General features: G+C 37.2%; 1 pseudogene; it reads left to right on the top strand.

The window, feature by feature from the left end:
- The first annotated feature begins 1,862 nt into the window (after positions 1–1,862).
- On the top strand, positions 1,863–12,163 carry LOC140309022 (solute carrier family 28 member 3-like; annotated as a pseudogene).
- The last annotated feature ends 1,380 nt before the right edge of the window (positions 12,164–13,543 follow it).

Below are 13,543 nucleotides of genomic sequence, written 5' to 3'. Positions count from 1 at the left end.
CTGATTACAATCATCTATGTTGCTGCCTAACAACAACCAGTCTTTTTGAATCACAGTCACCTGTGCTGTTTCCTCACAATTACCTGTTTTCATCACCATCATCATCAAAATGCCATCAAAATCACATGTTGTTGAATCACCATCAGCTATTTTGTTGCATTATAGTACCACAGGATTGTGATGCAACAAGACAGGTCACCATGGGCCACCGACAAGTGACTGACAACAGAGATGTTCGCATAATACCTGCGATTGTGACGCAGCAACACTTGATTCTGAATGCACACGTGTTTTTGTACCACAATCACCATATTTGCTGCATCACATCCAACTCGCGTTTATCTGTTACGATCTATTGTCAGTTACGTGTTCCTCTATCATAATCACCTACAGTGTGTCACTGCATCACAATTGCCTTTAGAATTTAACTCATGTACCCATGCGACTCATTATTGCAACATACAGAGTATCAGAGAGGCGAGGCGAAAGTAGCGTGTAGATGCTAATACTTTTAGCAATCATCACACAGTGTATTGAATGTTGTTCTTCCTGTGCTACCTGTGAGGGTTTTGGGCACACAATCTATGGATAAACAAACCTTAGTCTGTCAGAGCTATTTCCCAGCTATGACCTTGCTTCACTGAACTTCTTAGCTTGGCTTGATTAATGGTTTTAACATATGAAAAGACTCCAGTAGGAAGCATCTTTTTTTTCAATTAAAAAAATGATTGAATGACCCTTTCTGAACTGAACAGTGACCAATACAATACAATGGAACAGAGAAAATCACATGCAACAGAAACAGAACAGAAGATGAGCTAATGTTAATAGGGGATAACATTTAAAATGTTCAAGCATTTACTTCTGCATGCAAAAAGTTACCATTAAATTCTACTTCAGATATTTGTGATGTGATATATAACTTGTGCTTCAGAACAGAGTAGAATTTGAATAAGTACTCTCTCTCTCTGTCATCCATATTGTCGCCTGGACTCATCTGAGTCTTCTCCATCTCTTTGGATCCGGTCTAATAGTTTTCCTTTTTCTTTTTGCTTAGGAACCTTCTCAACTGAATGAAATGGCCCAGATGTGTCTAAGTGGCAGCCATGATTAGAGCTGTTCAAATTCTCCAAATGCTAAGCAAAGGCCCTCCAATGCTTCTTTGATATCTACTTTAGCAGAGGATAAACAGGACTATCCTTTAGGAAAGGTGCAAGATAATCATCTGCTACTTTCATAGCATCATTATCATGCTATCATGCTCAATTATTTTAATTCAGTCGTTTTTACTGTGATTTATGTGGATTAATATGAGGACAGGAGGTGTGAGTGTGAGCAGTCTGTTACAACACTATACTGAACCTTTTCAATTTTCTGTCCTCTTTTTAATTACAAACCTAATTAACTAATGTTTCATATCATCTCTAATATTAGATCCATCCATCCGTTTTCTATACCGTCAGTCCTCTAATATTAGATATTAGAGAAAACCTTTGTGTAACAATGTGACAAAATTGCATAAGGCAAAGTTTCTGAAGCACTATTTGTATAATATTCATTGAACAACTGTAGTTTCAGTGCTGCAAGACCCGCATTGCAGTTAAGTGTATGTGTGGATGTATTTTCATTGCTGCATGATCGTCTTTTCCCAAGTCCTCAAGAATTTTACCCACCATCTTTTATCAACCCAATGACATTTTCCCACAAGGTTGAGAAAGAAAGCTTGAGTAAAGACAATGTAAGGTCTGTTTTTCTTGTTATTTGACTGGCTCTTGTGTATTGTGGTGCAAACAAATTATACACTACTGCTCTCTAGTGGCTGAAATATTTTAGCAGATTAATTTATTTGTATACAATACAACATGATTGAGTGAGTCTATGAATGTAACAAATGCACTGTCTCCCATTGCAAACAATTTCCATCATGCATGTTTTCAAAATGATTGTGTCAACACTATATTTGTGTTTGCAGTGTTTGCTGAAAAAAGAGAAACTAGAAGGAAGAATAGGAAATACAGGGACACACAGAGTCAAAGGGGACTGCTAATAAACAGGAAAGATGTAATGGAAAATTTTATTTAGCATTATGCTTGTGTGTCATCATGTTTAAAGCTCTTGTAAGACTTGATCTTCTTTCCCAGAAACTAGAGACATAAGATGTTTCCAATCAAACATTTCTGTATTTCATCGTTCATTCTGTTTTGCGCACTCCACAAGGCCGTCCGGCTCATCAAGAGATAAGAAGAAGCTAGCTTGCGTAGTCTGATACATAGACATTTTTTCCTTCTCCTGTGTTCGGGTATAATATGTCATGCACTGAAACTGTAAGTCACAGCTACACTCTGACACAGGTGCTCTGTGTTGAATGTGTTGAATGTAATGATTATCCAAGCACTGGTGCTTGGATAATCATTACATTTGACCGGTTTTTGGATATTAATCAACAGAGAGAGAGAAAGAATGGAGCTGAATGCAACAGAAAAGCATGATCAAAAACAAGGAGCAGACAACAGGACTTTTGAATTAGAGGTAAGCTTAATTTTTTTAAATTGTTTCTAAATATTTTCTTGAAAAAAAAAATAAGTAAATAAATAAATTCTAAAAAAATGGACACAGTTTGGCAAGAGACCCAAAATACTGAAATAATTTTGGGCAATGAAGTACAACACAGTTGTTTTGAGATGGAAACCTGATATCATGGGTTCATTGCCTTCTTTGAAGTTTGAATGCTGCTTCAGACCTTCTGTCGAGCATTTACCTGTATAAGCAAAGACACATGTGCCCAGAGTACAAAAAAGGTTAAATTCAGGTTCTCAGCAAATAAGTGTCATTGTCCAAGAACCATTGTGTAAATCAGTTTTCATAAGCTGAATTATCCTCAGCGTGCCTGTGTGTGTTACAGGAACAGGTTCAGATAATATCCACTGATGTGGAATGTTCTTCTGAGGTTGGAGACAATGCACAAGAAAAGACAGATGACCATGACAAAAGATTTGTGATTTTCTTTTGTCGTAATATGTTTTCATGTGTCCTAAATTGCCAGTCTGTCTTTTGTCCATTTCTTAAAAATGTATGTACTTTCTCTATGTCTAACCCGCTGTTTTTCTTCCTTTTGTGATCCCAGCGTGCTGGAAAAGAAAATGGAGGCTTTCTGGGGCTGTTTCGTTGATCATAAAGACCAGATATGCCTGATTATATACCTGCTTTTAGCAGCAGGTAAATTGTCTAGCATCTGTTAAAGTATAACTCAGGATTCTAAGTAGGTTGTTTATCTCCCTGTGGCCCTCTGCATGCTAACTGTGTTTGCATGTGCCTGTGTATCAGGAACTTTTTCATTGAGTTTGAGGTGTTTCTGCACAGATTTTCTTCTATTTCTTTATTTTTCTGTGTACGTGTAGTCAGACTGGATTCATTTGCTAAATCTGAAAACATTAGAAACTATACAAGGGATGACTTTTAAAGAAAATTGCAACAAATACAAACACTGTATTTTTAAAGGAATTTGGTTCATGGGCCAATAACCTCAAAAAGTCAACTTCTGCTGACATGTGTTATATTACTATTATGTATTATAAGGTCTGCAAACTCACAAAACCTAAACTTCACTCCGAAGGAAGTTACAGTGGTGTTTGAAAGTTTGTAAACTATTTAGAATTGTCTGAATTTCAACATGAACAAGCTCTTAAACGCCACAAGAATTGCTCACACATCAAAACATCAGATGAGGAGAACCCAGTTTAACAAATCAGTAAGTCAAAAACAGTACACTTCATTTCACCTCCAAAATAATTACTTATCCTAGAGAGTCAAACGTTTTCCAACATTTTCTGATTATGTCTTTGGGCGTATTTATGTAAAAAGAAAGAATATTTCACAAACTTTTAAGCACCGCTGTATTGTATCTCACAGAAAACTCAACTAAGACAAATACCACACTGACTTTCCAGTATCATTCCTTTTGGTCTTCATCTATTAATCTCAGCAGTCATAATAATTGTTCAAAACCAGCAAAGGGAAGGCTCATATGGTTGTCCATTTAGCCTGGCTCAGACTTGTGTTTGTTCATTTGTTCAGTGCCCAGGTGAGATTAGATTTTTGATGAGGCCAGATCAGTGTTCGCTCGGATTTAAAGTACATTTCAAACACTGAGTGACAATTTGACGAGAAGGTTGGGAAGAGCGCAGAGGATAGAGAGAGAAAAAAAGTGTGAGTTTTCAAAAAACAGTTTCCAGAGGACTTTGTTAGAGGTGCCAACCCTACTTGGATGTGCACCATGACTTCAGAGTAGAAGGGTGCTCTGCTGTTCTGACTCTGAGTCTTTATTCTCATTTTCTGCACATAAATAACTATAATGAGTGCAACAAAAACCTGAAAAAAGTGCAAACACATTTGTTAAAAAGAGCAAACAAAATGTGTGAAATGACAAAAGGAATTGTGACTTGCGTTTTTAAATCGTAGCCTTGAAATCTATTTTTCCTTCCCTGGCTAGTTCGGGGCTTCGTAGTCAAAACATAGTCACTGATAAGTCGGACTTGCTTTTCGGACTTGCTTTCTGAGCCCTCCACTGACACTTTCAGTCAGTGGAGGGCTCTTTGTGGCTCTTCATGTAATTTTCATATTACTCTCCTTCTTGTCTATTTATCTGGGAGATGTAAAGCAGAAAATTAATGAAAAGATTAAGTTAATTTGATTAGAATTATCAAAGAACATGTTTACAGTTTTTAAAAAACTATGGGATATGATTATTATTAGTAACTAGTTGTGTATTTCTTTCAGGCTTTGTTGCCGTGGTGATAGCAGCATGTGTTCTGAACTTCCACCGGCTGTGGGGCTGCTGGTCATCTCCTTGGTAACCATATTCTTCCTGGTTTGGGATTGGATGATGGAATGCTATGGTGACTGGTTATAGAGGGCTCTCACTCCTATCAGAGACCTTTTCAGCAAAAACTGGTTTGGGGTCAGATGGTGAGAAATGAGACTAATCTTTTTTTGATCAGCTGTCTTTCCACCACAATGACCCAAAAATAATCTGATGCCTCTTAAAATCCCTCTTAGCTGATGTGATGTAAATGGTGCTTTATTACAGTTCAGATAAGTTGAGTGATTTTCTATCTCCTAGCAACAACAATGTCCTCAGATGGAGGAAATCCATTGTTTGTGAAATTGGCATGAGCTCAGAGCTCAAACGGCGCAGGATAGAGGAAACAAGAGCAGGTGATGGAGAAGTTTGAGAAGAACTGCTGTGTGCTGCAGTTATGCACAGAAAGTGCAGTAATTGGGCCATAGCTCATGGGCACTTTATTGGCAGTTACATTGAGGTGAAGCAAAGGCACAATACAGGCTACAACAATATATCAAGAATATAACAAAGGTGTGTTAAACAAAAAACTGGTGGTCAGTCAGATTCTCAACATTTCTGATAACTGAAGGAGTTTGATCTCATACTTTACCTCAACAACTGTTGCTTCGAACAAAATTGTTCATAGCAATTAAAAGAGGGCACGTGGACAACTGTTTCTTATGTTTATGGCTTTTATCTTCATCTAATAGTCTGAAATTATGTGTGACATACTTGTTTGCATTGATGTAGGCTTAAAATATGTTAATAATCATCTGACCTTCATATTCAATAAATTATTTAAATTGTCTTATTGGTACTGCATAAGCAAGAACAAAAAAAATTTAATTCAATATAGTCTTATATCAGCAATTAACCAATATCTCTACGTGAAACAAAGTCTTGCCAGTGATAATCTACTGGCAAAGTTAGTCACTGGTGGATTAACTCATCAGCCATATGCATGTGATTATAAGTAGGACCTGTTTGGCAACTTGTATCTGCTAAAACAGTTTACTTCTGTTTAAGTGTAGAGAACACAAATACAAGTGTTGAAAAGGGTTCAGACCAGATCAGATCAGATCTTGTAGCTCAAAGTGAAATAGAAGCTCTTGCAAAAATTACTTACTTGGATTTACATTGAATCCAGGTGAACAAACCTTTTCCACTAATTACAATTATTTAAACACCATTTCATTCTTATCAATGGCCCAATCTCCTTTGTTAGCACAGAAAATCACAGATAGAGGCTGCGTCCATCTACACAATATAATTCTCTTACAAGCAACACATTGGCTGAAAAAACTTAATAAGAGCGAGACTGGGCCGTTTTTCATAGATAATGTAATTTTATTAAATAAACTTGTTGTTAAACGTTTTAAACACACTGTGTATGTACAGTCTCTTCCTTCATCTCTCTGCTTTCTGTATTTCTCTGCCTGCTACCTCTCCCTCTGTTAAGGATAATGTATGTGCTGGTTCTGGTGGCTGTGGTCTGCTGGATTGCTCTGGACACAGCCCAGCGGGGGACCAGACAGCTTGTGTCTGTCACTGGTTTGCTGCTGCTGCTAATCTTTTTAATGCCGCTGTTCTCCAAACACCCATTCAGGGTAAGAGATGCACACGTGTACTTCTACATGAACACAAATCAATTTTTTGACACAAACCGTGCATGTTTGTTGCATTGGTCTGGGCAAACTTTGCTTCATGGGACTGGACTGCAGTTTATATTTGGTCTGCTGATCCTCAGGACCTCGTTTGGCTTAAGAGCGCTGGAATGGCTTGGAAACCAGGCAGATGTATACATATACAAACATACACATAAATGGTTTGTTTCAGTGGCCTGTCAATTCCCCTCCACCCCTGCAGCATATAATTCTACAGGATGCAACACACAAAAAAAAAACCTTGACAATTTCCCAGTCACTGAAACTCTGACAACCATCCATGCATTTTCTATACCCACTTAATCTGTCAGTCATGTCACAGGGGGCCTGGAGTCAATCCCAGCAGTCATCAGGCAAGACTCCACACAGAAAGGCCCCAGCTGGGAGTTGAAACTGGAACCGTCTCACTGTGAGGCAACAGTGCTAATCACCACACAAGACTGAGATACTCAGACTTATATACTGTGTGAATAAGTTTTGTGACATTGGCATTAAGATTAAAACTGGGATAAAATAGATAAATTGGGATGTTTGAATTGATGTACAAATAATCAGTCATACTAAGACGGCTATGGTGCTGACTGTGGACTCTGTGCAGGTGATGCCCATATTGTTTTTTTTTAGCTCAATCATCTGCATCCTTTACTACATTGGCTTCATGCCATGGCTCATTTGCAAGGTGAGAAAGGCAGAGAAAAGCTAGAAATATTCCAAAACATTTCTCAAGAAACAAGAATACAACTAAACAAAAACATTTAAGTAAAAAGAACTGGGCTATTTTTCCCCACATCATTTTCAACATTTTTTTCTCATTGATTAACTTGTGCTAGTCTGATTTTTGATTTTTTAATTTTTTTTTATTCCCAGATTGGATTCATAATGCAGGTTACCATGGGAACATCTCCAGCAGAGTCAGTGGCCGCTGCTGGAAATATATTCCTGGGAAACATTAGGATCTGTCATTTTGAACAACAGTTGCTAATATTGCTGCAATTATATTCCACTGTTATCAATCAACCAAAACCTTGTTCTTGGCTGTTTTTCAGACAGAATCACCTCTCCTGATTCGTCCATACATCAGTGAACTAACCATCCATGCTGTGATGACTGGGGGCTTTGCCAGCATCTCTGGTACCATTTTGGAAGCTTTTATCTCCTTTGGGGTAAAAACTTATTGTTGAAGGATGAGGTTGGGTACTTGAAGAAGAAGAGTTTTCATTAGAATCAGTGAATGATAAACACTGATTTCAGTTTTATAGAATTATTTCAACACTTATCTCAATCTTATATCCATTAACACAATCTTATTTTTACCTCCACAATATCAGTAGACTATGTCAGCTAAACTGTGTATAATTTTGCAATGCTTTTTACCCAGAATGCATTCAGTCACCACTTCCTCCTGATTGTCTTAATCAATGTAAACAAATATTCTACACAACTACAATGTTTTGTTACCATCAATGCATAAGAGGTCACATGTATTTGAACACACACTGTGTTAAGTGGGCATTGTCCTGAAAAAAGTGACTGGTATTGTTAAAGACTGTGACATGGTGTGCTGTCAAATGCAGACTTGAGCAGATCAATTAAACTTCGGAGCAAAATGCACCACAGCCACCAAAACGCTTCATAATTCCCTCTAAGGAGATTCGTGCAGTCAGAGCAATGACAGATAATGTCACCAAGCAATACTTCTGGGGCACCGAATGTTCAATGAGCTACAAAAGATACTCTACCAACTCATTGTAAACTGCATGTCCAAATCGTGCTTGTATCATCCACTTTGAGACAAATTTCTCTGGTGTTACACTATATGAAGGAAAGAGTCATTTCCTGTAAAATCACAAATCATAATTATTTGTGTCAGTTCAAGTGTATAATTCCACTGACCTATCAAAAAGCTGCAAATTTCATCATGCGTCACACTTGGGCAATTTCACTAGATTCTGACCTAAAAGCTAGTTTTATTTAACTTTTAAATTTTTTATCTTTGGTTTATGTTGACCTCTAAAGGTTTTGACTAATTTTGGATGAAGTGCAGATTAAATACATTTTGTGTCAAATCAATGCAAAAGTGAATACAGTTTAGTCTTCAGATATATGGTGAAAGGGTTGAGGGTTTTGCAATCAATTGTATTGACAGTGAACTGTAACTTTGAATGTGTGGTCTTAAAGTAATCAGAATGATCTGTGTTTGTAAAACAAACCCGTTGGTAATTACTGAGGAATGAGGAAAAGAACTGAGTTGCCATGAGACTGAATTTTACCCCAATTTGACAGTTTACAAGTTATCTTAAAAGCTCTTTTAGAAGGTAAATGATTAACCACTGAATTTATGTTTTTCTGTTCTTCTCCTTTGAGGTTGACCCAACACACTTGCTGACAGCATCATTAATGTCCGCTCCAGCCTCTCTGGCTATCGCCAAAATGTTTTGGCCCGAAAAGGAGGCCTCTGTCTTAATTTCCAGTCATGACTTCAAACTGATCAAAGGGTAGGAGAGTTATATACGTTGCAGCAAATTTCACAGGTTAACTACAGTCTCAACTATTAGATCTTTTTGCTTTGTCATTGTATCCTGTGTGTATACATATGACTGATGTGAGGTCTGGTCGCTTTTGCTCAGCTCACCGATTATTGCTGCTTAAAGCAACACAAGAGAATTAGGCAGATATTTTGCTCTGTGGCTCCCCCTACAGATGTGAGATGTAACACAAACGTGATCAAAACAAATCTCCCTGTGAGCTCTGCCAATGTACAGCCAGACATGTAATTAATTTTAGTCCTGCTGAAGAGGTAAAGAAGATTCCATCAAAAGCCCACAAAAAGCGACTTCAAAGCAAAACGCTGTTGTGCAGGGCTGGCAACACAAGTCGTTAACTGTATATATACATATATATGTATATATATATATGCCAACATCATTGCCTTCTTAGCACAGCTGTGTTTTTTCGACTCTGTCCTCTCCTGGTTTGGTGGGATGTTTGATTGTCCGAACCTCAGCTTCTCAGTGAGGGCTGATGACCATACACACAAACACACATGCCAGCTTTTTCAAGACAAGACAATCCTCAATGAGTTTGTGGCCTATCAAAAGTTGTCCGAGTTAATAAAGAGGAGGAAGGCAGGCGGGCCGGAATATGTGAACAATGTAAAGCAATACATTTCTGAAAGTCTAATTTGCATTCACGTTGTTTCTTGTTGAAGGTGTTGATCTTTCTCAGTTGTCTTGTTTTGCCAGGATAGTTATCTTTGAAATCATGTTAAGAAAAAATGATCAGAAAACCAGATGACGGTCAATTATTTGAGCCCAGACAATTAGTTAGCTGGGAATTAAAACCCATTTCATGTACATATCTATTTTGAAAAATTCTGAGTTAGCCATGCAATTATTGCGTATTACAAAGCAATGCTTTGGGCTTTAAAAACTACATATGTTACAAAAAGTAATAGAGATAATAAAGTGCAAAGTATATATTTCTACCATTTAAAAGTCTTACACAGTTTCTTTGTGTCCTTCAAGGTACACTCTGAAATTATTGCAACCTATGATTTGTGTGGATTTTCCAACTTTGTTTCCCTAGGAATGTGTGTTGGAGCACTGTGTGACTGCTATCTTCATTTTGTAAAGACGGTTGAACAAACAAAGAGAAAACTCAACTCTCGATGCTGCAAAGTTCAGAATTTTATTATTCCAAGACCAAAAAAATGTAGTTGGAAGTATCGGATGCTGTCTCCACCACATGTGAAAATGTAGAGGAGTGAAAATATCAGATTCATTAATCAACTTTTTTTTTTTAAGTGTAAGAGGGTGTAAAATCAACGATGTGTGGTTCGGACGATAAACCTGAATCTGGTTTGTTCATCTTATATCTGCTTAAAATACCCAGAACAAACTTGGAAATTTTACCTATTAACCCTCAGCCGTAGTGAATGTCAGCAAATTTCCAAAACCTAATGAGTGAACTCACAACAACATGCTGACATTTGTGACAGAGGGCACGTTAATGTGTGTGTGCCAGCGCAGATGCCAATAATAAGAAGGAACCGAAAAAGAACTTCATGCTCATCAAAAATGCAACAAAATTTAGAAAGAACTACAAAATTTCCCTTGTGTGAAGAAACAACATGCCAGATTGGACTGTTTAGTTACAAGTTAAAGCCTCATAAACTCCCAAGGACATGGTGCCCCTGATAAATGCAATTTGAAATAGAATTTTCACATAACACTCCAAAAATCTTTAAGTATTGTATTAAGTATTACATGTTAGCATAAAATCATGGGAAAGCATCAACTAAAAATATGCAAATGCTAACAAAAATTTTGTGACAACAGAGCGTAATTTATTATCCATAAAACCATAAAACTACCATTTTCCTGTGCAACCCATGCAGGCGAATAGAAGCTTTCGTGTTGTTCTGCCCTGTTATCTGGCATATGAATGGATTTTTCTTTTTTGTTATATAATTGGTGTTGGAAAGGTTTTGTATCAATTCCCTTTGTTCTTAATGTGTAATTGTTGTTCTTCCAGCAGCCATGGCTCCAAATGGACAATCTGACATCTCTAGTTGTGGCCTCAGAGCTCTGATTGCAGGCAGCGTTGCCTGTTTCATGACAGCCTGTGTTGCAGGTGAGTATTTTTTTTACCTCTTTTTGATTTTCATACACATACTGTGAACTGTTCAGGGTGGCTTAGGTTAACAAGATGTATTTCTCTTCAACACTGGATGGTGTTACTAACACCTAAATGTCTATTTGTCAATAAGATGATAAGTCCTCAAGTGTTAATATACCTAATTAATCAGTAGACAGCTAAATAACAACTTGTCTTTACTGACTGCAAACATGTTCTGCCATGAAGAGTTAATCAGCGTCTATGTGTACCTGTATTCGGTTCTGATTTGCTTCCTCGTTCACTCATTTGTTGATGATTTTTCAAAAGTGTGGGAGCTGATTGTTGAGTATCATATTGAAATAGTTCAAAACACTTCACGCATTTCATAAAGCACGTAATGTATTGTCATTTCATTTTTCATTAGTACAAATTTAAACATTTACTGACAATGCACAGACATGACCAATAATGTTTTCTTCTTATTAAAGATGTAAATACGCACTAAACAGAAAGCAGATATTTTTCAAATGCTTTTTTTTAACTATAAACACAGTATCTTAACTGTGACTTTATTTTCATTGATGTGTTTGTTTCTAGGTGTATTGTACATTCCTGATTGCCCAAATTTCCTGAGCACAGAGTTCAAACCAGCAGTACATAACTGCTTACCTGCTGCACACAACTCTATAACAGGTTTGCGTATGAGTCCACTATGTTTGTCTTTTATATTTTAGATAACTTTTCCAAGTTAGCATTCACTTTATTTGTCTTGATGTGTACTTATCAAGCATCATTCATTCATCTGTGCAGATATTTGCTGCAGATATGAATACTAAATGCTTTGTAGGATGAGAGAAGCCGAAGGAAAAAAAAGACTGTGATTCTGTGTGTGTGTGTGTGAGAATGTGTGCCTTTTAATTGCAGTGTGACGATGTATGAGCCATCGAACGTGACGTCCGGGGGAGGATTCACTCAGAGCAGTTTGCGAGGCTACTGCACTCTCGCACCCCCTAAACATTTCAACTGCAGCCTGCTGTTGTGAATCACTGCCAACAAAGACACACACATCAGTGTGGGCAGCTTCCTCACAAGCAATGTGCATTTTCAAATGTATTTGTATGTAAAGTTTGAATGTCTAATGAATGCAAAATGTTTTGGGTTTTTTCTTTTATTTCGCTGCATGTACTAGGCATTTTGTAAGTTTGCATATTTTCTGAATTAAGCAACCACAACATTAAAGTTGCATCAGTGGTCCTAATCTGATAATCTAAAATGCAGATTTAAAAAAAAAATGTAAATCCATGTAATGGGTACTGATTTTGATTAGCATACTTTGATAATGAGATTTTGTACTTTAGAAGTAGAATCTTTAATGGTTGTGAAAGTAAACATGTCCAGTGTTCTTTAATGCAGGCCTTTATTTATCTAAAGGCATGAAATTACCATGCAAAACAATCATTAGGGTAGCTTACATCTGATTCCTCTGTGTGTTGTGTGTAGTATAAATGTACAGTATTCATTTCTGTCTAATTTTCACGCCATTTAAATAAGAAGTGATGGTTTAAAAAAAGTTATTTTAGATGCATTTCTTAAAAGAAAAATATAAAACTGTCAGACATGCTTGTTTAACATGAGTATTACAGTACATCGTTTTACCACTAGATGTCACTGTTGACTTTTTGTGCCCACCCAACAGCACACGTGTTGGTTTTTTCGTGCCATCAAAGACCAGTCGGGGTCACTGGTTTAACTGGCATTCCAGTATCTGTCTCATTACTACTGACCAAGGTGGCAAACTGTGGTCACAGGACAAAGAGGAGGGTTTTAGGTCTGCGCACTTGCAGCATTTGCTTGTGTGCAACAAGCATGCAGTCATAGAAACTGCAAATGACAGTCTGTTCATTAAAATCCGCACAAGCAAAAGGTCAGATGGCTCCCTTCTTGGTGGGCAGGAGGTGTGTTCACATGTGTGAATTTCACACACCCACAAAAAGGGGAAAATTAAAATCAGCCATCACAGAATGACACATAGGGCATTTTTAGGCTCTGTGTGCCCCCTATATAGAAAACTAATGTTCTTTCATGTTTACACTTGTCTGATCGAAAGAATGAAAAACTGTGTGCGTTAACATGTTATCTCCGGCGATATTAATTTGGTGGTTTTGAGTGTCTCCGTGGACTGATAAGAGATATAAACTTTGGAAAGCTGAAACAAAGTGCCGAAGATAATATTCGTAACATTTATTTGGTCTCAGTGTTTCACCGTGTTCTTCATTATGGTGATAATCAAGAAACAGTTTGTTTTCAATCTCTTCAGCCACCATATAGAAATATTTATAGTAACAACATTGTCACATTTAAAGAAAATGTGTGCAAGAGGCTGTATGTTATGTGACAATATGCAACCTGTCCACACACATTA

Source organism: Leuresthes tenuis, unplaced genomic scaffold, assembly GCF_036924035.1.
Source record: "Leuresthes tenuis unplaced genomic scaffold, fLeuTen1.0.hap1 SCAF_6, whole genome shotgun sequence".
Lineage (NCBI taxonomy): Eukaryota > Metazoa > Chordata > Actinopteri > Atheriniformes > Atherinopsidae > Leuresthes > Leuresthes tenuis.
Note: the sequence above shows the minus strand (reverse complement) of the source record. Positions and strands in the feature narration are given on the sequence as shown.